Consider the following 24,669-nt stretch of genomic DNA (forward strand, 5'->3'; position numbering starts at 1 on the left):
CTCTCTGCAGGCTGCCGGCGGCAGAGAGTTCCCCCATTCTCCCTTCCCGCATCTCCTACCCTCCCCTGTTGATCTCCTGCTCAACCCCCCCCCCATGCCTCTCCCCCCCTCCTTACCCGTGCCCCCACTTTGGCCGCCCTTATGTACAACCCACCTTCCTTAGCCCTTCTATCCATTCCAGGCACATCAGTGCTGTCCCTACTTCCGAAAGGTGTGTTCCGTCGGATTCAAAGTACCCGGGTACTTTTAATGTTAGCAAAGGATGCCTTATCCAAACCATTCCCCTGCTTTTAAAAAATCCCCCCATCCTCCCATTGGTCTTTCGCCTCGATTCCTCAATCGCCCCGTGTCGTACCGCCCCCCTCCATACCATTCTGGGAGTAATTTCCGACCACATGACTTCGACCGCCTTGAACTCCCTGCCAATTCTGGTAAACAGGGCCCTTAACCGAGCGGATAAGTCCTTGCGTCCTCTTGCGACCAGATCGTTACCCCCCACATGTATCAGCACGACATCGGGATAACCATGCATGTGCGAGGTCGTTTCCAGGGTGTCCCACAACTGGTCGCAGTGGAGGCCGGCCTTGCCCAACCACCGTATCTGTGTCTGCCAAAAGCCCAGGTTACCATCCCTGTGTGCAATCCGTGCTCTTCCAGCCGCCCGAGTGACGAAGGAATGGCCCACGATCCACACCTGTGCCGCATCTGGGGGAAACATTACATCTGATTACCTGCTGTGTCCCTCCTCCTGTTCCGCAGATACCCCCCCCCACCCCGTGCCGCCCGTCTTACAGGCGTACATACACTTTGTATTTATCGGAATCCCACCGGCCCAGCCTCTTGACCGCGTCCTCCCCCATACCTTCTCTACTGGCCGTGGTTGCCGCGCCTATGCGGAACGAATGCGTGGAATATTGTGCCGGGTTCTCCCCTGTTCTTTCTAACGTGCTGGCCAGTACCCTCCGGAACTGAAACTGTGTGAGTGTGCCGTTAGCGTGTGTAAATAAGTACCCTGGTCCCTCCCTCCTTATCCCTAGGTACCCTTCCATGTTTTTTACCGGACAAAATGTGTCTTGCCCCAATCTCGCCAAGGCCAGGGAGCAGCCCCTGGCCCCTTGGTCGGTTTTTGATACCCTTATCTTTATATATGGTACTTCATTCATGATGGAGATGTCCCCTATTAGCAGCGCCCTGTGTTCTCTATCGCCCTTAGCCGCGGCCACTAACTCGCTAACCCGTAACGCGCCGAAAAAAGCAGTGGAAAAACAGGCCTTGAACATGGTATGCTCGTGTTCTGAGTAGCATACGTCTGCTGAGGCCCTCATTATCTTCTTTAGTAATTCGAACTCTATGGGTCTCCTCTCATGTATTGTTTGCGTGGTACCCCTATCCCTGTCCCAGCCTTTTAGGGCTGTAAGGGGATTCAATTCAACACTACGGCTAAGTCAACGCCTAGTCTATAATACTGAATGAAAACCCTTATTGATATATCTTTAGGTCCAGTTCATGCATTCTGGATGACTACCCCTATATAACACCCCTCTCTTGGAATCCCCCTGACCCCACTGAGCCAAGAAGTAGTTCTGTTTTGCAAGTTTAAAAGGTTTATTTGATAATTTAACAATAGATATATATCACCCTTTATAGTAAATTAATAATTGACTAGCACACTTAATCTGATATGATAAAGATTAACAACAGAGAATCTGGCACTAACACGCTTCTTATAATCACTAATGAGTTGACATGAAATGGATAAGGTAGCACACTGGTAAATAGGAACAAAAGTATCATGCGGTAGAGGATGCTTTATGTAAGCTCAGGTGGATGCAATATTCAATGAATGCAGTACAGAAAATACTCAATATGATTTCAACCAAACAATGTAATCACTTTTCTCTGGCAATCCCCTCCCCCCCTTGATGCAAGGCAAGGAAATGGAAGGAAAACACACAGTTCTCAGAAATGCAATCAAATGTGATTCAGTTCACCCCAGCAAGCTTAGACTACAGAAGTTTGAAAACACAGGCCCAAATTGCTTTGATATGTGCTGGCAATGAATTAAAAAATATGCTAAAATGCTTTTAATTCCCTTTTCAGAGGTTCAGGGTGAGTGGTATCTAGTTAATATTAGTCCAGGCTCACACTAGCAATGATGCAGGGATAGTTAGCAGGTTAAACGAATTTCTGGCAAATGGAAGGCAAGCAGCAGCAGTTTTACACGTGAAGAAATTTGCAAATCGCGGTAAAATTCGCGGATGCGTCGAGCGCTATTACAGAGGAACCGTAATGCGTGGGGTCCTAGGAAAGCCTAGGATCTCAGCTTCAAAATGAAAGTTACTGCAAGTCTCTAGCACAAACGGTTGCGGAGATATGAGCGATTGAATAGAGGTTGTTTTTCAGATTTGAAAATCTAAAGTTCCAAAAGACAAGTGCAGCTTGCAACTAGAAATGACAAGTGACAGCTTTACAAATGACAGGTGACAGGAGACAGTTCTACTTAGATTAAGCTAGATTGAATTATATTATTTTAACTAAGAGATTGGTTCTGCACAGTTTTCTAGGTACTCACACTATATTCTTGAGTGAAATGGGCCTCGCCATGGATTTGGTCAGGGTTTTAAATTCGCCTCTGGTCTCTGCACTTCACATTGATCTGGGTCAGCTCTCTCTGGTTCTCTGGTCTGGGTCTCTAGTTCTGGATAGATTGAAGTCTCTAGTTTGGCTCTCTGGAGGTTTGATGGAGGTAAAGTATGGATTTTTCCGGCAGAGCGTCCCGCTGCAGATGGAATTGAAGACTCCCTATCTGTCCTGTCTGTCGGCTTTTTATGTGTTTAGAATGTGGGTGTGTTCTAGCATCACTGACCCTACCTCTCTCTCAGCTTCTAATTGGTCAAACTTCCATTTATCATTTGATTGGGGAATGAACTGTGAGTCAGAGTGATGTCATTTTACAGCCTGCAGAAAGTCCACTCCTCCTGTCAACTTACACACAAATCTAGATTTGAAACAAATACATATTTGCAGAGGTACATATTGTTTTAAAATCATATGCACCCATCATGCCTTACAGGAGGTATCCCCTGTTCAAACTCTGCTCTTCCTGGGAGCTTGCATTCAGAAATGGCACATATTTCACTTTTTAACTGATTTTGCAATTTCTGACATTGACCCAACTTTACATACATGTGCGCAGGGAGTACGGACATTAACTGATGAAGTTTCAGATTTTTAACATGCATACATTTAGAGTTATCCCCACTTTTCCGCTGACACCCCCCTGAACATACCACCGGTTCTAAAAACCTCTTAAACTGTGGGCAGAAAAATCACAAGAATTATGGTATCATTTATAAAATTTTCACATGTCCGCTCTATGAGTTATTCATCTTTTTAAAGTTATGTTCTGGCTCCAAAGGGGTGTGGTTTACCCTCAGCACAAGGTTGAATTTCTGGTTTTTCCAGTTCTGCCAAGCCAGCTTGCTCTCACAGGCAGTGCCCCTCCCCTTTCCTCAGGAGGAAGCCACTTTTTACGACCATTTACGACTCCTGCCAATAAAACCTTTGCCTGAGCCAGGACAGGGCTTTGTTCACTTTCCTGCAGAGCACAGGTAATTCAATTATCAGATAGATGGCATATCCTTAGTGTGAGCAGCAAAAGGGCAGCTAGGCCTGGGAACACAGCTGTGACTCAAGTTTCACTCCTGATGGGGGTAGTTGCCAGGCAGAATTCAGTTCCTTAAGCCAGGTTTCAGATAAAATGTCACATTTTGTTCCCCAGTTTCTGCCTTCAAATAAAACTAAACATTTTCACATATGCAGCTAGAAGGCTGATTCTAAGTGCAAAACTATGGCATTTCAACAGTTACAAAGGCATGTGACACCAAACATAGGTCACTCATTTAATCTAAACATTTTCGATTTTAGTGTCTTTAAATCCAGTGCAACTTAAACTGCTGACTCCATAGCTCAGCCAGTTTTGTTATAAGCATTGTTCTGGGCTCTTCATTTCCCAGATTTTGTAGGCACACAAAACTCCATTCTACCAAATGTCTGCTGGTGTTCAATGAGTTTTTAGATGTGTTGCAATGTTTAAAATAGACAGTTTGAGCCTGCCTTCAGAGAAACACAGGGTGGTTTTAAACTGCCGGCTTTTGGATAGTGGTGAGTACTGGTACTGCACCCATTTTTGGGATTTAAGAAAATGAATTCCCAACAATTCTAGGTTGCATTTGGCAATCAGCATTGCCATTCCCAATGGTTTCAGACTACTGTGTGGGTAGTCCAATGGTGGTTTTAGGCAGTTTCCTTCTGTGCCCATAACATCGGCAAAAATGAGTGGCAGCCTATTCTTCATGCATTTCCCTGTGCATTTTCTGGGAAGCTCTGGCCATCATGAGGTTTTCCATGTCAGTACTGCACAGTTTTGAGGTAGGGCTCGGATGCATGGGTAAATACATCCCACAAGCCCCCCTCTTGCGATGGCCATTCTATTTCACGAATGGGACTCGCAAGACCTGGGATATTTCCTCATCTTCTTCCAATAGATGGCACAGTTCAGCATCTTTTCCTCCATCCGGTACTGATCGATCGGTTCTCCTCGCCGGTCCTGATGGGAATATTGGGCGGTACACTGGGCCCATTGGATCTTCGTTCCCGGTCTCCGGATTGTCCTCCTTGGCCAGTCTCAAGGTCTTCTTTCTCCTAGGACGACAAAGGAAGAGCGGCAATACCTACTCATAGACGTTTTTCCACCACTGTTGAGATGGTGGGATAGCATATGCATTTCATCATGACGAAACATTACATTCTTATTTTGATAAAAAACAGTATAACTAAGAGACAGTTTCATGCGAATCACAATATTTTAGAGACTAGATGTGGTATGTTTTATGATTGGAACTGAATTAGTCTGAGACAGTACCCGCTAGGATTCCAGAGGATTCCTCCAGTTGTTGCAGAGTGTGCCTGGGATGGCAACATTTCAACTGGTTTATGTGGACCCATTTGTCTTCCCCCGCTGCCAAAGGGCCTTTGGGGATGTGGATTTTGTAGGCCACAGGGGAGATCTTGTCGATGATCTCCAAGGGTCCTTTCCATGTAGGCAAAAATTTGCGCTGCTTGGCCTGGTTCCTTTGGAAGTTGTATAGATAGACCCGGTCTCCCACCTGATATTCCTTCCTGGAAGTTTTCAGGTCATAATGGGTCTTCATGCTATCAGCTGATCTTTCTAGATTCCGCTGAGCATAAGCAAAAGCATGTTGGAGGTGTTTCCTTAAATTCTCTACATACTCATGAGTAGTGGAGGCATTTATCGGTGTCTGCTCTTGAGTCCTATAGAGCACATGCTGAGGAAGCACCATCTTGCGCCCAGTCATCAACTCAAATGGTGACATTTTGGTTGCAGATGAAGGGGTAGATCTGATAGCCATTAGGACCAGAGGTAATCGGATATCCCAACTTGGCCCAGAATCTGCCACAAACTTCTTTAATATGCTCACAATTGTCCGGTTATATCTCTCTACTGCCCCAGAAGAAGCTGGTCTATAAGCAATATGCAGCTTTCTCTTGACCCCCAGTATCTCCCACATCTTTGTCATTACTTCACTGGTGAAGTGGCTACCTCTGTCTGACTCAATCCTTTGAGGTAGACCAAAACGGGAAAAGATGTGGTTAATCATCAAGGCAGCTGCAGTTTCTGCCTTGCAATTTGGGGCTGGGAGACATTCCACCCACTTGGTAAACAAGCATGTCACAGTCAACATGTACTTATTCCCCCTAGCCGAGCGAATCACAGGGCCTACAAAGTCGATTTGTAAATCTGACCATGGCAGTGTCATTCCCCTCTTTTGTAAAGGCGCCCGGTGCGTAAGGGATGATGGCTGAAATTGTGCACACACAAGACACCCCTTCAAGTATTGGTCGAGGTCCTGCCCCATGTGTGGCCAGTATGCAACCTCTCTTAAGATTTCCAATGTTGTGTGAAACCCCCTATGACCGGCGGTGGCCACATCATGGGCGTGACTTAACATCAGGCTTCGGAATGAGGTAGGAACCACCCACTGGTCGTGGCCAGCTTTGGATTTCCTTACCAACAAACCGTCTTGGATCCGGAACATTTTTGGACATTTCATCAACACTCTTAGGTCCTCTTTCCCAATGTAATCGGTATCCGTCAGGGGAAAGTTCTCAGGGTCCTCAAGGTGCTGGTAAAATTTACCAATAATTGGATCCCCCTTCTGAGCGGTAATCAAATCAGCATCAGGGGTCTCCTTGCTCCATTGTGCAATTGAAAGGTCGTTGTGAGCATTTGTCTGGGACCTAGTGATAGCAGTGACCTGGATTTCCCCCAACAGGGACTCAATCTCAATTAGATCCCCTTGGATGGCCCCGGTTTTGGCCAGCTGATCAGCTAAGTCGTTTCCAGTTTTGTCTGGTCCCTCTACTTTGGAATGACCCTTGATCTTTTTCCAATAGATGGTCATCTCATTCGAGGTGACCAGATCATCAATGTTTTGGATCAACTTCCCATGTTTCAAGGGTTTGTGGTTAGCACATAACATGCCTCTGGTTTTCCAATTAACCAGGTGCTCCACGAACCCGTTCCGTACATAATCCGAATCTGTGATTATGACCAGTTCGTGGAGTTGATGCTGGACAGCAGTGAGGATGGCCTGATGCACAGCCATCAATTCTGCCACCTGACTACTTCGGGGACCAATTTTGTATCCAGCGGAGGGTTCTGGGGACTCATTCACCCATGCATTCCCTACGCCAGCCACCAGTTCTTTCTCCCCGTTGTTGTCAACATGGTAAGAGCATCCATCCACATACACAGTGGGCATTCCCTCACACTTGTCTCCTTCAAAGACTTTGTGGGGGGAATTAAGGTATGCCTCCATGTTGTCCTTTATTTTTAGACTTTCGTCCTCGAGACAGTTTTCTCTGGCACAATCATGCAAGTCAGCCAGACCTTGCGCGAGGGGACTCTTCTTGTTTTGGCCATATCTGACCTCCACAGGAAAGCCTTGCATTGACAGAATCCAGGAAGTAATTCGGGAATTACTCACATTTCCGGCCTGGATTCTGTCACTTTGGAGATATTGCAGAGGCTGGTGTGGAGTCTCCACTATGATGTGTTCCCCCTGGATAAACGGGCGGTAATTCTTCAATGCCCACACCGTTGCCAGGAGTGCCTTCTCACAATCGTTGAATTTTTCCTCCACAGAGGATAAAGTTTTGCTCGCATAGGAGATTACTTTATTGACCTTGTCATGCTTTTGATATAATACTGCCGTCAAGCACGTATTAGAGAACCCTGTCTCCAGGAAGAACTCCTTGTTTCTGACCGGGTAAGCTAGGCAAGGCGCTTGTGAGAGGCTTCTTTTGAGTTGTTTTACTGCCTCGGCTTGTTCTGGACCCCATTCCCACTTGACCCCCCCCTTCAGGAGATGAATCAGGGGTCTGGTGATCTCTGCGTAGCCCTCAATGAACTTTCTGCTGTAATTAGTCAGTCCAAGGAGGCTCCTTAGTTCCCGCAGCGTTGTGGGGTCTTTCAGTTTCTGAAGTGCTTCCACTTTCTTTTCCTGGGGACAAAGACCCTGAGGAGTAATCTCATGCCCCAAGAAGTTAACACGGGTTTTACACCACTGTGCTTTCTGAAAGGAAAGTTTTGCTCCGGCGGCCCTCAACTGTGTCAGAACATAACGGATCTCCGCTATGTGTTCCTCAACAGTTGAGCTTTTGATGAGGACATCATCTACATAAGCCAGGTTACCCCTTGCACCCAAGTCGGGCATGGCCTTGTGTAGAAAAATGTTGAATTCATTGCCGGAGTTGAGGTATCCGAAGGGAGTCCGGGTCCATGTGTACTGCTGGCCCCCAAAGGTAAAAGCCAGCTTGTATTGGTCCTCCCTACTGACAGGCACGGTCCAGTATCCATTGGTCAGGTCTATTGCAGTGAATACCTGTGACCCCTGAATCTGGGCCAGACCTTGGTCAATGTAGGGCAGAGGCCATCGGGAAGTATGGACCCGTTTGTTGAGCTCCCTGAGGTCAGCGCAGAGTCTCCACTGGCCGTTTGGCTTCAATATTCCCAGCACCGGATTATTGAAGGTGCTGTGGACTGGACGGATTATTCCCCGGGACTCAAGGTTCTTAATTATTTCAGTAAGGGACTCCATTGATGCGAGAGGCAAGCGATATTGCTTCACAAACACAGGAGTCATGCCAGGGTCCGTGGGGATTGTTGTTGTGTGGATGTCAGTGCGACCACAGTCATATGAGTCTACCGCAAAGAGATCTTGGAAATCCAAGAAAACTTGTTTCAACTTTTGCTTTTGTTCCAGAGTCACACAGGCATCAGCTAGGTTGACTCTCTCTTCCACCATCTGCCTGAAGCCTGGAAAGACTTCTGGTTTGGCTATCTCCGCGGCCTCCTCCAGCTGGGTGGAGAAGTCCCTGGTCAGAGTGCTGATTTGGACCGGAGGCTTCAGGTGGGAAAGGCAGCCCTCATGGACTTGGAAAATCACCGCATCCCTCCTGAAGTCACACGTCACATCTTCCTTACCATAGGGGCAGGAAGTGTACACCAGGAAGTTCCCCCCCTGCCGGGTAAAAATCCTGTCTGGTGTTGTGTTGTCCTCACTGTCACTGTCAAAACAGTCCTTGGGGATTGGTCCTAACAGTTCATTACCTAAATCAATGGAAAAATGTCGGTCATCAACCGCCATTCCAATAATGGTGCCTGCGGCTAGAGTAATACTCTTTAAGTCGCTGTTATCCACCTCTATTGGAATGGTGTCATGTTCTATGTTGACTAATGGAGTTGGGTTTACCCCCAACCCTTGCTGTTGGAGAGAAGCGTTTAGATGTATGTAAGCATCAGGGTTTTTCAACTCTTGTCCCCTTTTAACTTTCACTTCCAGGGAGAATTGCCGGGTCCTTTCTGGGATGGTGACTTCCTCTTTAACCTGAATTTCAACCGCATAAGGTAGCAATTGAGCTGACCTAAATGCTTTTTCTGGATCGTCAAAGCCCATGGGATTATCCGCTAATCGGGACCAAGCTTTGAAGTTTATTAGGTCCAAACTAATGGCAAAGCGATTGAGAATGTCACTGCCTAAGTAAAAGGCGGCAGGGACGTCTCGCACGACCCAACAATTGTGGACTATGCTCTTGTTGCCAATGGAGATTTTGAGCATACACCTGCTTGGCAGGAGATGTTTGGAATTAGGTGCTTCCAGGTCCATTTCCCATTTGTCTATCAGTTTGAAGGTGGGAATGGCTGGATCTTTTGGGAGTTGGCGAAACATGGCTTCGCTGATGAAGCTCTTACCGTTGTTCACACACGCTCGAGCGAGAACAGAGTCCTTCCCATCATTTAACTTAACAGGGATGAACAACTGCTCTCCAATTTGCTGAATATCAGCCAGGCTCTGAGCTGATTTCACATCTTTCTGGACTATAGGAGTGGGAGTTTCAGATTGTGGATTGGTAAAGAATTTCAGAGTGTTTCCTTCCAGCGTGGAATACCACCTTAAACTGGAAGGAAGGTTGATTTTCAGAAATAGAGAGGACCCCCCATCACCAGTCTGTTGTCCTACTGCTATTACTGTCACGTCTGGAATTTGGCTATTCTGGAAGTGAAATTCTACTTGGTCAGATTTTTGTTCAACCATGTGGCAGGTGCCGTTTAAACTAACATGGTTGACACTCTGTTTTAATTTTATTGGTCGGCTAGTCTGGGTCCAGAGGACCTTGTTTACACAATCTATTAGGGGTGACAACCTTCTCAGGAGGTCATTCCCTAGTAAACAAGGGGTGCCCTCTGGGGTCACTACTATGACCGGGTGTTTCAACTTGTGTCGCCCAATTTTAATGTCCAAATCTGCCGTCCCCTCGACGGGAATTTCCTTCCCGTCAAAGTTCTGCAATTGTCCAGGAAGAGAGGTGAGAGGAATTTGGTAATTCTCTCCCCTTCCTGCATTCAGTTCGTCAAAGGCCCTTCTGGACAGAAGGGTAGCTTGAGATCCAGTGTCCACCAGTGCCAAAATTGTACCCTGCCCCTGTACTTGTACCGGGGCATAATATCTTCCCTCCTTCTCCTCAAGGGGGCACAGATAATGTACATTTTTGGACAACTGGTGGGCTAATTTTCTGGTTTTGGACATTGCTAGCGAAGAGATTTGGGCAGAATTCTGTGGAGAGTCTTGGGAATCTGAAAGAAACAGTTGGCAACTGGAGATCAGAGCCATTGTGGGTTCCCCTGGTTCCGGTTCTGGGCCGCCCCCCCCTTTTTGGAGGCAGTCCCCAGGATGGGTTTGAACCAGGGGATTTTCTTGCTGTTGGTTCTGGGATGAGATGGTGGGCGGCGGTAGCTCAGTCTCCACATCTCCCCAGTCTGGATTTGCATCCCTAGGGACCCATTTTTCTTTGGGGGGAGTTCCCCCCTCTCTGAAGGAGAAGATCCTTTCCCCAGGATCCTCTGAGGATCCCTCTCCCTCGAATTGGAAGATCTGTACCTCCTCCTCAAACTGAGTCTGTTTGGGTCTTTTTTTTTTCTCCTACCCCCCCTCTGCTCCTTAGGAGGCAGACTTTCAGGGGCAAGAGATTTTGTTTCCGGTTCCTGGGTTTCCAGGGGCTGTTTACAAGTGAGGAAGGAAGCTTCCTCCAAGGCTTTACACCCCCCTCCCCTTTGTGCCTCCTCCCTGGGAACCGGTGAGTTATCGGGGTGCTGCCCCCGTCATTGTTCTGGAGCACCAGGTCCAGAGTTGGGTGCGTTCTGCGCCGGCATGCTGATCTGAGGGTTCTGCTGCGCCCTCAGTATATGACCCATATCCCGCGCCATGTTTTGAACCTGGCGCTCTAACTGGGAAACCCGCTCAGGCTGATACGGGGCCCTGTTTTCTCCCCTGGGCTGATCCCGGGAAGGGTAGCTATCCCTCCTCTGGTAATACCCCGGGTTGGGAAGATTTGGGTACCCCTCCACCCTTGGCCTCCCCTCTCCCGGATTCAGTGGTCTGGGCTCAGGGAATTGGGGAAAGAAGGATGGATGGTTTTGGGGCTGAAAGTTGGGTGGATACCTGGGGAAAAAGTTCTGCCCAGGATTTGGAGAGTTTCTGCCCTCCGGTGGGAAGTTAGGAGGGAAGTTCCCTGGGTTAGGTGCTTGGCTGGATCCCCCCCCTTGGGCTGGAGGAGTCCACACATAACCCAGGATGGGTCTGTTTCCCTTGTAACGGGGACTTACATAATCAGGAGAGCGAGGGACCCCATTTGTGGGGCTGCCTCCCTGGCTCCCTGTCTGTGACTGGCCCGAGGACCTTCTGGGCCTAGCATTATTAGGTGCAGGTAGGTTTTTAGGCCCCCCCATCTCCAAATCTAAAACGGGGGTGACCTTTACCTCTGCCACCTTGGCAGCAGCAGGGGTGGTGTTGGCTTTGGGGTTTTTCTGGGCATTACTTTTGCTATCTACCGGTTTCTGCACCTCATAGATCCGGGTAGCCTGTTCAATGACCCAGTCTAAAGATCTTTTCTCGTGAAAATCCCTCACGAGCTGGGTCATGATATATTTGGGCAAGGCATGGAAAAACGTATTAATAAATTCCCTGCTATCTGTGCGCACCCTTCTTGTGGTCTGTGCAAAAGCACGCTTTAACTCCTGCACAAATTCTTGTGGGGCCTGATCCTCCCCACATTGCAAATTGTAGGCTGCCTTGCGAGCCTCTTGAGGATTTCTGTGAACAGAAAAATGTTTCAGGATGGCCGCCTTATAGGTGGACCATCTTAAATGATTTTGGTCCTCCAGCCCCGCAAAGAAACTGGAGTATTCCGGGGAGAAGGTCCACTTTACATATTGAATACAGCTTTGGCTGTCCTTCAAATGGAAAGTCTCCATCATTTGTTCAAACAACTCTAAGTGCTCCCAAACAGAATACTTAGCGTTCTTATGGTAAGGCGTAATGACGCTCCTGATCGCCTTAATCTGCTTTAAGGGGTCCTTAAGCAAGGCCCTTTTTGCCTTATTGGCCTTTTTGGTTTGGGTAACCCTTGTCCATTCATCCTCGGACTCAGAGGCACTGCTCCCAGAGGTTCCCGTCTGATCTTCCAGGTTTTCCCGGATTCTGCGAGCCTGGGAATGGCTGGCAGAATGTGGGGACCTGGTCTCCTGTGTCCTGCGCAGTTCAGAGGAGTCTTCAGATTCCTCCTTGCTGCCAGGATTTGATGGGTACCCCCTCCACTGACCTAACTGGGCAGAGGTTTTCAGGATGCCCTTAATGGGCCTACTCTCCTGGGGTTCCCCACTGAACTGTACTGTACTTGGGTGCCCATACCCGGATGCCCACCCCTCCATTCCTGAGTGGTACTGGCCTATGAGCCCCATACTTTTAGCTGGATAGTAATCTGCCATCCCTGTGGCCCTGTGCTCATGTGCACCAGGGGACATGGGGGTGGCAGAGTCCAGGGACTGAGAGGTATGAGGGCCTCTGGTACTAGGGCTCCTGAGGTTATGCTCCGGAGTTTCCATTTCCCAGCGAACCTCATCTCTATCCGCCCCTGCTCCCTGTTGCAATGCAAGAGCCTGCATTTGTGCCTTCAGTTCCTCTGTTAAGGCCTTACTCGACTCTATCAGTTTCTCCTGCATCGCTACCTGTTGCTGGAGCCTATCATTGTGTTGACAGAGGGCCTCATTCTCCCTCTGTGCCTCCTGGTTGGTCCTGGAGAACTGGGCCAGTCTTTGCTGCAGGAGGTTTACCTCCTGGGCAATGTCCCTATTGGCCTGCTCCTTTCTTGCTAGAGCATCTTCCACCCTTCTGGTGTGCTCTACCAAGTTCTGGTTTTCTTTTTGGAGATCACCCAGCCCCTGGAGGGCCAGGTGATTTTCTTCCATTTTTCTTTTTAAATGGCAGACTTCCTGGCCTATGGCGTCTCTTTCCTGACTAAGAGCCTGCATTTGTGCCGCCAGGTCGTCCCTTTGCCGTTGAAGGGCACCAGCTTTTTGGCGCTCCTCATCAAACTCTGCCTGGGTATCCAGGTCTTTCAGAATCAGTTTATTGCTCTCCTCTTTCTCTCTGTCTAGTTGGATTTGCAGGGTGGCTACCTGCTCTGTGCATGCCCTGTTGAAATTGATCTGTTGCTCCAGCTTTATCTGGTTCTGCAGTAAGGAGTCCAAACTGTCTTGGTGCTCCTTCTGCAGGGCCAGAAATCTGGTATCCTGGTCTGTCTTTTCCTGTTGTAGGATGCCCATATCCTCTTTTATTTTAATGATGTACTGCCTACTATCATCTTCTGACCCCTGGCTCCTCTGCAGCCTCTGCTCAGAAGAGTCCAGATCAGATTGGGCCTTCTGTAATGCCATCTGTTGCCTATTTGCCAGATTTTGGCTTTCAGCACATCTATCCTGCATGTCTCCCATATATAGGTACAGGTATGCTGCTATCCTGGCAATCTTATTGTGTTCCTCTTTGGCTTTAGGAGCCATATATAGTTCACTCAGGGCCACGTGTAAGGGACCCTGATCTCTATATATATCTGACCCTGTTTCAGTGACCTGTTGTGTGATGGCCTGCAACCACACATCCTGGCCCTGTTCGGTCCATTCACCTCTCACAAATAGCTTATGCAAGAGGTGCTCTCTGGCTATTTTCATGTCTACTAAGGTCGTCATTCTAGAGATTGGTCTCTGTCCTGACTTACAGAAGTTTGTATTTTATTTTTGCAGAACAGAACTTTTCTTGGAGTGTCCCTTTTGAGGAATGCTTCACAGCGTAATGCAGCGTGGTGATCCGACCGGATGTATGTATCCCGTCAGTTCGCACACTGCATTAAGCTGCACAAATGGTAAATCTAACCCAACGTCTCGGCTCGAGCCCCCAATTTGTAAGGGGATTCAATTCAACACTACGGCTAAGTCAACGCCTAGTCTATAATACTGAATGAAAACCCTTATTGATATATCTTTAGGTCCAGTTCATGCGTTCTGGATGACTACCCCTATATAACACCCCTCTCTTGGAATCCCCCTGACCCCACTGAGCCAAGAAGTAGTTCTGTTTTGCAAGTTTAAAAGGTTTATTTGATAATTTAACAATAGATATATATCACCCTTTATAGTAAATTAATAATTGACTAGCACACTTAATCTGATATGATAAAGATTAACAACAGAGAATCTGGCACTAACACGCTTCTTATAATCACTAATGAGTTGACATGAAATGGATAAGGTAGCACACTGGTAAATAGGAACAAAAGTATCATGTGGTAGAGGATGCTTTATGTAAGCTCAGGTGGGTGCAATATTCAATGAATGCAGTACAGAAAATACTCAATATGATTTCAACCAAACAATGTAATCACTTTTCTCTGGCAATCCCCTCCCCCCCTTGATGCAAGGCAAGGAAATGGAAGGAAAACACACAGTTCTCAGAAATGCAATCAAATGTGATTCAGTTCACCCCAGCAAGCTTAGACTACAGAAGTTTGAAAACACAGGCCCAAATTGCTTTGATATGTGCTGGCAATGAATTAAAAAATATGCTAAAATGCTTTTAATTCCCTTTTCAGAGGTTCGGGGTGAGTGGTATCTAGTTAATATTAGTCCAGGCTCACACTAGCAATGATGCAGGGATAGTTAGCAGGTTAAACGAATTTCTGGCAAATGGAAGGCAAGCAGCAGCAGTTTTACACGTGAAGAAATTTGCAAATCGCGGTAAAATTCGCGGATGCGTCGAGCGCTATTACAGAGGAACCACAAGGACTATCTCTATCGTTTTGGGGTCCTAGGAAAGCCTAGGATCTCAGCTTCAAAATGAAAGTTACTGCAAGTCTCTAGCACAAACGGTTGCAGAGATATGAGCGATTGAATAGAGGTCGTTTTTCAGATTTGAAAATCTAAAGTTCCAAAAGACAAGTGCAGCTTGCAACTAGAAATGACAAGTGACAGCTTTACAAATGACAGGTGACAGGAGACAGTTCTACTTAGATTAAGCTAGATTGAATTATATTATTTTAACTAAGAGATTGGTTCTGCACAGTTTTCTAGGTACTCACACTATATTCTTGAGTGAAATGGGCCTCGCCATGGATCTGGTCAGGGTTTTAAATTCGCCTCTGGTCTCTGCACTTCACAGTGATCTGGGTCAGCTCTCTCTGGTTCTCTGGTCTGGGTCTCTAGTTCTGGATAGATTGAAGTCTCTAGTTTGGCTCTCTGGAGGTTTGATGGAGGTAAAGTATGGATTTTTCCGGCAGAGCGTCCCGCTGCAGATGGAATTGAAGACTCCCTATCTGTCCTGTCTGTCGGCTTTTTATGTGTTTAGAATGTGGGTGTGTTCTAGCATCACTGACCCTACCTCTCTCTCAGCTTCTAATTGGTCAAACTTCCATTTATCATTTGATTGGGGAATGAACTGTGAGTCAGAGTGATGTCATTTTACAGCCTGCAGAAAGTCCACTCCTCCTGTCAACTTACACACAAATCTAGATTTGAAACAAATACATATTTGCAGAGGTACATATTGTTTTAAAATCATATGCACCCATCATGCCTTACAGGAGGTATCCCCTGTTCAAACTCTGCTCTTCCTGGGAGCTTGCATTCAGAAATGGCACATATTTCACTTTTTAACTGATTTTGCAATTTCTGACATTGACCCAACTTTACATACATGTGCGCAGGGAGTACGGACATTAACTGATGAAGTTTCAGATTTTTAACATGCATACATTTAGAGTTATCCCCACTTTTCCGCTGACACCCCCCTGAACATACCACCGGTTCTAAAAACCTCTTAAACTGTGGGCAGAAAAATCACAAGAATTATGGTATCATTTATAAAATGTTCACATGTCCGCTCTATGAGTTATTCATCTTTTTAAAGTTATGTTCTGGCTCCAAAGGGGTGTGGTTTACCCTCAGCACAAGGTTGAATTTCTGGTTTTTCCAGTTCTGCCAAGCCAGCTTGCTCTCACAGGCAGTGCCCCTCCCCTTTCCTCAGGAGGAAGCCACTTTTTACGACCATTTACGACTCCTGCCAATAAAACCTTTGCCTGAGCCAGGACAGGGCTTTGTTCACTTTCCTGCAGAGCACAGGTAATTCAATTATCAGATAGATGGCATATCCTTAGTGTGAGCAGCAAAAGGGCAGCTAGGCCTGGGAACACAGCTGTGACTCAAGTTTCACTCCTGATGGGGGTAGTTGCCAGGCAGAATTCAGTTCCTTAAGCCAGGTTTCAGATAAAATGTCACATTTTGTTCCCCAGTTTCTGCCTTCAAATAAAACTAAACATTTTCACATATGCAGCTAGAAGGCTGATTCTAAGTGCAAAACTATGGCATTTCAACAGTTACAAAGGCATGTGACACCAAACATAGGTCACTCATTTAATCTAAACATTTTCGATTTTAGTGTCTTTAAATCCAGTGCAACTTAAACTGCTGACTCCATAGCTCAGCCAGTTTTGTTATAAGCATTGTTCTGGGCTCTTCATTTCCCAGATTTTGTAGGCACACAAAACTCCATTCTACCAAATGTCTGCTGGTGTTCAGTGAGTTTTTAGATGTGTTGCAATGTTTAAAATAGACAGTTTGAGCCTGCCTTCAGAGAAACACAGGGTGGTTTTAAACTGCCGGCTTTTGGATAGTGGTGAGTACTGGTACTGCACCCATTTTTGGGATTTAAGAAAATGAATTCCCAACAATTCTAGGTTGCATTTGGCAATCAGCATTGCCATTCCCAATGGTTTCAGACTACTGTGTGGGTAGTCCAATGGTGGTTTTAGGCAGTTTCCTTCTGTGCCCATAACATCGGCAAAAATGAGTGGCAGCCTATTCTTCATGCATTTCCCTGTGCATTTTCTGGGAAGCTCTGGCCATCATGAGGTTTTCCATGTCAGTACTGCACAGTTTTGAGGTAGGGCTCGGATGCATGGGTAAATACATCCCACAGGGCCGACCTGACCAAGAAACCTTTGGTTGGGTCGGACGTACCCTCGAGCTGATGATGAAAGGCCACTGCGCTGAGGTGCGCCGCCATCCATGACCTTGATTTTCCCTCCTCCTTTGCCCTGAGCGTGAAGCCATGCACCTTCTCCTCCCCACTCACCGCCCCCAAATGTCTGGTGTAATTTAGGAATGTTGTGAAATTCGCTCTGTAGCGTGCCCTAGTGCTCCCTGCCAGAGCCCTGGTGGCTAACTGTCGCATTCCCTGCTCCAGCTTACGAGGTGCCACAGCTGCTCGTTGAATGGCGTCATGCTGTGCCGTGCCTGCGGATGCGCTTTCCGGAATCGTGCCATCTGTGAACGAGAAAGAGCATCCGCCGCCGTGTTAGACACTCCTTGAATGTGCCGCGCGCATACCGCTGCATTTATGTACAAGCATTTCCGTACTAAGTTGCGCAGCAGAGATAGCGTGGCTGGGCATCGTGCTGCATTGTTATTGATCGCCTGGACAACGGCCATATTATCTGACCATATCACCAACCGCTTGTTGGTCAGTTCGCTCTCCCAGATGTGTAGTGCAACTACAATCGGGAATAATTCCAACACTGTTATGTTAGTGCATAGGCCCTTTCTGCTCCACTGCTTGGGCCAGTTGCCCCTGCACCACTCCCTCCCCAATATGGCCCCAAAACCCACCCGCCCCGCCGCGTCCGTGAACAGCTGTAACTGAGCGCTATTTGTCCACGGTGCCTGCCATAAACACACCCCATTGAAGTCCTTTAAAAAGGTGCGCCACACTCGGAGGTCTTCTTTTATGCCCTTCCCTATGCGTACCTTATGCCATGCTGTTTCGGATCCCCCTGTTGCCCTGGCCAACCGCCTTGCGAACACCCTCCCAGCCGGAATAACCCTCGCGGCAAAATTGAACTTTCCCACCAGAGATTGGATGTTTTTCACAGTGACTCGTTCGCTTGCAAGTGCCACGTCAATGTCTGCTATGAATTCCTCAATCTTGTCCCTGGGCAAGCGGCATGAGCCCTCCTCGGTATCTATTTCTATCCCTAGGTATGTTAGTTTAGTGCATGGCCCTTGGGTTTTGTCGTCTGCCAAGGGCACCCCCAGCTCGTGCGCCAGTGTAATGAATTTGTCCAGTAAAGAGGCGCAAATATTTGTGCCGCGGCTTCCTATAAACAAGAAATCATCTAAGTAATGAGTTTTTCCACCCCTCCCCTCCAGTTTTCCCAAGACCCATTCAAGGAATGAGCTGAATGCCTCGAAGTATGCACACGAAATGCTGCACCCCATTGGCATGCATAGATCTACAAAGACCTGATTTTCGAATTGGAAGCCTAGTAAATAAAAACTGTCTGGGTGCACCGGCAGTAATCTGAATGCAGCCTCTATGTCCACTTTAGCCAACAGTGCCCCTTTGCCAGCTATACGTGCGAGGCTAACTGCTTGGTCGAATGATGCATATGACACCGAACAGTCTGCCACATCCAACCCATCATTCACCGACCCCCCTTTTGGGTATGAAAGGTTGTGTATGAGGCGGAACTTGCCCTTGTCCTTTTTTGGTACGATCCCCAGTGGGGAGATGATGAGGTTTGCCAGTGGGGCCCTCGGGTAAGGTCCTGCCACCCTTCCTAGTTCTATTTCTTTGAAAAATGTTTCCTTCACCACCACAGGCCATTCTTTTATTGATTTTGCGTTTGCTGCATATCTGGACCTAATAGCCCCCTTGTAAGGGATGCGAAAACCCATCGTGAAACCCTCCGCCAATAAGTTCCTTCCTTGCGTCAGAGGGTATTGTGATAACCACGCCAAGAGCTTCTCCACCCTGACTGGTGAGAACTCTTTGTGGTCTAATACATCCCTCCGTCCCCTCCCTTCCTCTGCCACTTCGGCCCCATCCCGCCCTCCTTTACCGTGGCCGCCTTGTCCGTTCGGTCCCTTCGGTGTCCATGTCCCTGCCCCTGAGTTTCGTGAAGTACCAGCCACACAGTCACCTTTAACGACATAAAATTTAATGGATTACATACTGCTTGACATCGTGAAATTACATACTGCTAGATTCGGACATGTATATACACCCTTGGGGCCCTCGTGGCGCCCATCGCCCCCCGCGTCTGCCTCATCGCGCCTGTTTTGCTGGCTCGGCCGCTATTCGACCTCGACAACTCCGTGCTGCATGTCCCTGCACCCCGCATAGTGAGCAGGCGTGGCGAAATTTGCAACTCGGACCCCAGTTGCAGAGTCCCCCCTCGTTAAAAAATCGGCAATAGAACTGAGACCTCCCTATTGGAGGAGCCGGAGTTCCACCGCCCCCAGCCCTAACCGTCCCTTGTGCAGGTGCCGTTGGTAATACCCCTGTCCCTATCCGCCCAGCTTGTGTTATACCACCGTTGTTAGCCCAACTGGTGGACTCGGCCCTACCGCCTCCCCCAGGCCCTGCTTTGTTAAGTGGGGGCCCCATGGGTGATCCCGTCCCTGGCAGCATCAAACCTTCATTTAGTATCCCCATCTGGTTCCCCCGGCCCCCTGTGAATACTATAGACCCATCCGCTTGTTCAATGGTCCCCCTGGTGGATCCCAGCCAATCCTCTACTGATTTGTGAACCCACTTCAAATCAGGGTCATGTGCCATCCTGAGGCGAAAGCGTTGATCTCTTAGGAACCATTCGTTGCCACCCAGTATATTATGTTCCTGAATCACGCAAGCCCTATAACCCATAAGTGCTGGGCTTAACGAAGGATCTTTTAGGTGAATGGTTTGGGCCAAAATTTTAAAAGCTGCCAGCCAGTTGGCTAACGTTTTTGCCGGTCGCACTCTCTTCCTGGCTTTGACCGTCTCCCTCCCCCCGATGTCGTGTAGTGTGTCCTCCCCCTCCATTTCGTGTTCCAATAAAGACAATAAGTCTATAAACTTTCCATCCCAAATCTGTTTCTTTACCCTTCCTGGCAATAACCAAGACGAATAGTCATCCCCTGTTGCGGCCGGTAACTTAGCAGGGAGCCCTGCGCCTGCCTCCCCTTGTTCCGGCGTTGCCGGTATGCCTGTTGCCCTCTCTCTCGCCGCGCCGCCCGTCGCCCCAGTGCTGGCTTGTACTGGGTGCCCACCTCTCCAGACGTTGCTCGCCATTGTGGCGGTTGCGCCTGTGTTGTTTGCTGTGGGGGTGCTCCTGCCTGCTTTTTCAAGTAGGCCTGATACCACCCGAGTAATGGTGCGTACTAGTTCCGACTCACCATCTTCTTCCGCCTTATGGGGGACCGGCATTTCCGTTGGGCACGCCCCCATGTCCCTCGGAACTGCTGGCTTAATGGGTTGCGTGATTGCCGGCGTGGGCGGATGTGAGGTATGTGGCACGCTCTTGGGGAGGACGATGGGGGCCGGAGGGGTGGCCCCCAGTAGCGCTTTTAATGCCGCCAGTTCTTCCTCCAAGTCCCTTTTTGTCTTTTTGTGGTGCGGTCCCCCGCTTGTTTTGGCCATTCTTTTTCGCGGTACTCCCGGCTCCTGACCGTTATTTGGCAGTGTTTGTTCCCCCCCATTCGTGTTCTCTCCACTCGCATTTTCATCGCGCCGGGGCATAACCGGCCCGCCCATCCTGGCCATGGCTGCCTGCCACCCCATAACCTCTGTAAGGGTTATGAATTCGGCCCACGATTGTGCATCCATGCCCCTCCCGGTGGCTGATGGGCCCGGGACCTCCTGCCCTTGAAGTCCCTCCTCTACTAGCACTAATTCGATGACGTCGTGCGCCAGATTGGCCGTGCCAGCCTGGAACGACATGCCGATCTACGAGACAAATTGGTATGTGTCACATATTTGATGATGAACATGTGTGATACTACTCATAGTACTCTGTGACCTCTACCTGTCCCACCTCCCTGACCCCCTACTCCCTCGTATCAACGCAAAACACATTGCCCCGATGGCGCCACCCCACAAAACGCCATATTGTACAAACGCCAACTTGTATTAGTATAGGTCATGCAACCTTAATATACTCCCGCCCCCCTAATGGCTACCCTCCGCCAACCAGTGCACTTGACCTGAATTCACCATGTTAACCTAAGGCCTGAACAAATATTATCAGCACCTAACAGTTGCCCACAGTCAGGTGGCCATGCCTTTCATATGTGGGAGGGCCACGCGGGTGAGAAGAGAAAGCATGATATGATACGGGAACCTTTTTTTTTTGTTTTTTTTTTTTCCCGCGCCTATACCCCAGTGCAATGCCGGGTGCACACAGCGGCTGGGCGTGCTCCACCGCTGGGCATCTGTACTCCAGCTCCCCGAAAGCAGCCTCTCCTGGCCAAAACTCCCGCGAAACCTAAACACGCCTCCCGTCCCTGGAAACACACGATAGGCATTAGTCGCACCCGGAAAAACACACATCAACGGCACAGCGGGAGAACACAAGGGAAAACCCACCCAGCGACGCGACCACTGTACACCCAGCCCAAATGATGTCCACAAACCATGCACCACTGTTCCTCATTGCACCATGAACCTCCCTCGCCATGGGCCCCATGCAACGGACTGCGGGCCCCGAGGGCGTGTGCAGTGCATAAATGCAAACCCCTAACAATCACACTCGTGGCGTATGCAGTGCACAAATGCAAAAAACCCTAACAATGAAACCAGCAGCGCTACGATGCCTGAAGTTCACCCCGAAGTCCCCAACTGGCATGCCAATCGTCAATACAAAATCGCTACCCGACCGCACCCTACCCCAGCGGATCAGTCATAACATCAAAGGATCGCCCCCCCCCCCCCCGCCAAGCACACCATGCCTTTTATTTTTTTTTTTTTCCTTTCTCCTCTCCTCCCCCCTTTCCTTTCCCCCCCCCAGCTCCCCCCCGTCACCCCCCCAGCCTCCTATTTCCCCCTTTCGCAAGACGGTGATAAGGTTGCAGAGTTAGGCACGAACAGCTGTGCTAAGAATCAAAGGCATAAACCCACATCAAGACGAAAGACCACAGAAAGGTGCATAATCAAAGACATGAAAAGGGCATATCCCCAACAGAGAGGAAGACACAAGCCTTGCGGTAACATTTATAATTAAAAGTAAAATTAATTGCTAACCAAGGAAGAAAGAGCCACCGTAACAACGAGTACAAGAGCGACTAGCTAGTCTCATGGGGTACAGGAGAACAAGCGTTAGAATATTAGTTTGGTGCTCCCGCGGTTGCCCTCCCCTTCCCATCGATCGCAGCAGTGTACCGCCAGCCCATCCCCCGCTCGCCTCCCGCTCCGGATCCCGACTCTGCACCAACCAAGCAACAACCCCACATCCCGCCTAACCCGGGCATGCCGTGTAAACAACACGCCTCGGAGCCCCCGCCTCCGCCCCGCCTGCCCGCCCCCCCGCCTGGACCCGCCCTCCCGAAACCGCGCGGCAGCCCCTCGCCGCCCGCGTACCCATCCGAGGGAAAATGGCAGGCCCCTAACAGCAGTACCAAAACAAAGCCCCGGCCGGACCTACACCAAGCGCGCGTGCCTCTCCCGGCCCCCGCGTGAGACACCACCCCCAGCCTCCTCCGCCACTGCCCCCCCCCGCTGCCCCACTCCCACCCAAGCACGTCACGCCACTCGAGCAACTCTTCCGCCTCCCCCCCGCCATGGTTGGGCGGTGACCCACGATCGCCAGTGTCCGCGCCCACGCTGGATGCTTACAGTGTACGGGGCCTAGACTCCGAGGCCCAGCACCCATCCACCTCACTAAGGCAGCCCCGCAACATTGACGCCGGGGGAAGACGGAGAGCGCGCAGGGGCATAGGGGGACACGGAGCCAGGACCCGGTACAGCAGCCAGGGGTGGGAATCCGGAAAAGGCCGCAGAGGCTTTGGGCTCTGTCCAACAGGGGAAAGGGCAACAGCGGAGAGCCGACGTTGACGGGGGGGGGGCATAGGGGTGAGGAAGCAAGGAGCTGGCCGGGAGTAGTGCGAAGTAAGGGGAAAGGGCCGCCGAAGCGAAGCGAAACGTGTGCAGGCCCCGACCGCACCTCTCCCCCCCACACGGGCCACCACTCGAACTCTCCTCCCCACCGCCACCGGCCACCCACAACAACCACTACCCGTAACCCGGACCTGTCCAAGTGCCCACGCACTCACCTGCAACTTTACCGCGTTTCCCGAACCGACCACTGGGGCAGGAACCTTCACCAACGATGCCCGAACTCCTCCACAGGAACTGCTGGAAGCGGACACCGCAACCGCTGCTGGAACAGACGACGGCAGGCGCTTCAGAAAAGCTTCTTCTTGTCCCACACGTGGCGGGGGACAGGAAACCGGAGGAAGAGATCGTTCCGGTGACGATCCTGCCCTTTTGTAGGGTCTTCCCCCCCACCCGGCTTCCTGTTCCCCCCCCCAACCGCCCCCCTCCCCCCAATCAATCCCCAGGTACCCCAGCCACTTCCGGGCGGCCCCTTCCCCCTCGTCCCCCCCCCGCGAGCGTGAGTTAACCCCCCACCCCCACGAGCCGCCAGAAAGCGGAGACTCGAGGGGGGGGCTGGGGAGGGTCTCTGGCCCGGCAACCCCCACTAAGGGGCGGCGCCTGCCATGCTGCGTCCCGCGCGCATTCGCCCGCCGGAAGAGAGTACTCGCTCCCCAGGTTTTTGCCAGGGCTGGCAGAGGCAGGGGCCACTCAGCGAGCCGTAGAGGGAGTCAAAGGCCCTACAGAAGCAGTAACTGGTGCCATGATGACATAAGAGGACAACAGACACAACCCTTTCTTCCCGTCTCGCAGGTGGGGCAGTAGTCGGGTTTGGCGCGGCAGCAACAGAACACAGGACGCTAACACAGGTGAGACGCAGGCGCAAGCGCCCAACACAGCAGCAAGCGGCATGATCCCACCCATCGGGGCAGGCCAGCAGCGCACGCACAGGCTTGGCGAGAGCTTACGGCGGACTCATGGGTATTAGACATTGTGCAAGGGGTCTGTCTGGAGTTTTTGCACAAGCTGGTTCAACTGAAACCACCCCTTCCCCCTTGCATAACGTCAGAAGCATACCAGGCTCTCTTGGACAAGGAGCTAAGAGAGCAGCTATGAAAAAGGGTGATAAGGCCAGCGGCGCAAAGAGCACAAGGCTTCCTGAGCAATGTCTTTTCTAGAAAAGAGGAAGCGGAAGGTCAGGCCGGTGATCAATTTCAGTGGACTGACCGCTTTCTTAGTATACTGGCATTTCAAGATGGAGGGCAGCCACCTCCTGAGAGATATTCTTCAGAAAGGGTATTGGCTAGCCCACATAGATCTGAGAGAAGTGTGCCTGGCATTCCCCATCCATAACCTGCACCAACAGTTCCTACAAGTCTGCTAGCAGGATCAGAGTGGGGAGTTCACCTGCCTTCCCTTCGGTTTAGACCGGTAGTAGCAAAGATACGTGAACTGGGTGTGCTAATGATAATATACCTCAACGACCTATGCCTCACACCGCCGGATCCCGACAGGATGCAGGGGCAGGTAGCCCTCACGTCGGAGGAGCGCCTGGAATCCCTGGGTTTTCTCGACAATTGGGAGAAGTCAGAGATCGACCCACAGCAGAGTATGGAATTCCTGGGATATGTCATAGTCTACCGGTGTTACAGTCAGCAGTCCTGATTCACGCACGCACATGCAAACATGGATCAACCACCTCCATAATGCTGTGGGATCATTGCATAAGAAGCATGTTCGTGGTGCCACCCCAATCAACACTTGCAGAATGCAGGGAAGGGCCACTTGGACC

The sequence above is a fragment of the Ambystoma mexicanum genome, chromosome 5q (assembly GCF_040938575.1).
Source record: "Ambystoma mexicanum isolate Mex_15411 chromosome 5q, UKY_AmexF1_1, whole genome shotgun sequence".
Taxonomy (NCBI): domain Eukaryota; kingdom Metazoa; phylum Chordata; class Amphibia; order Caudata; family Ambystomatidae; genus Ambystoma; species Ambystoma mexicanum.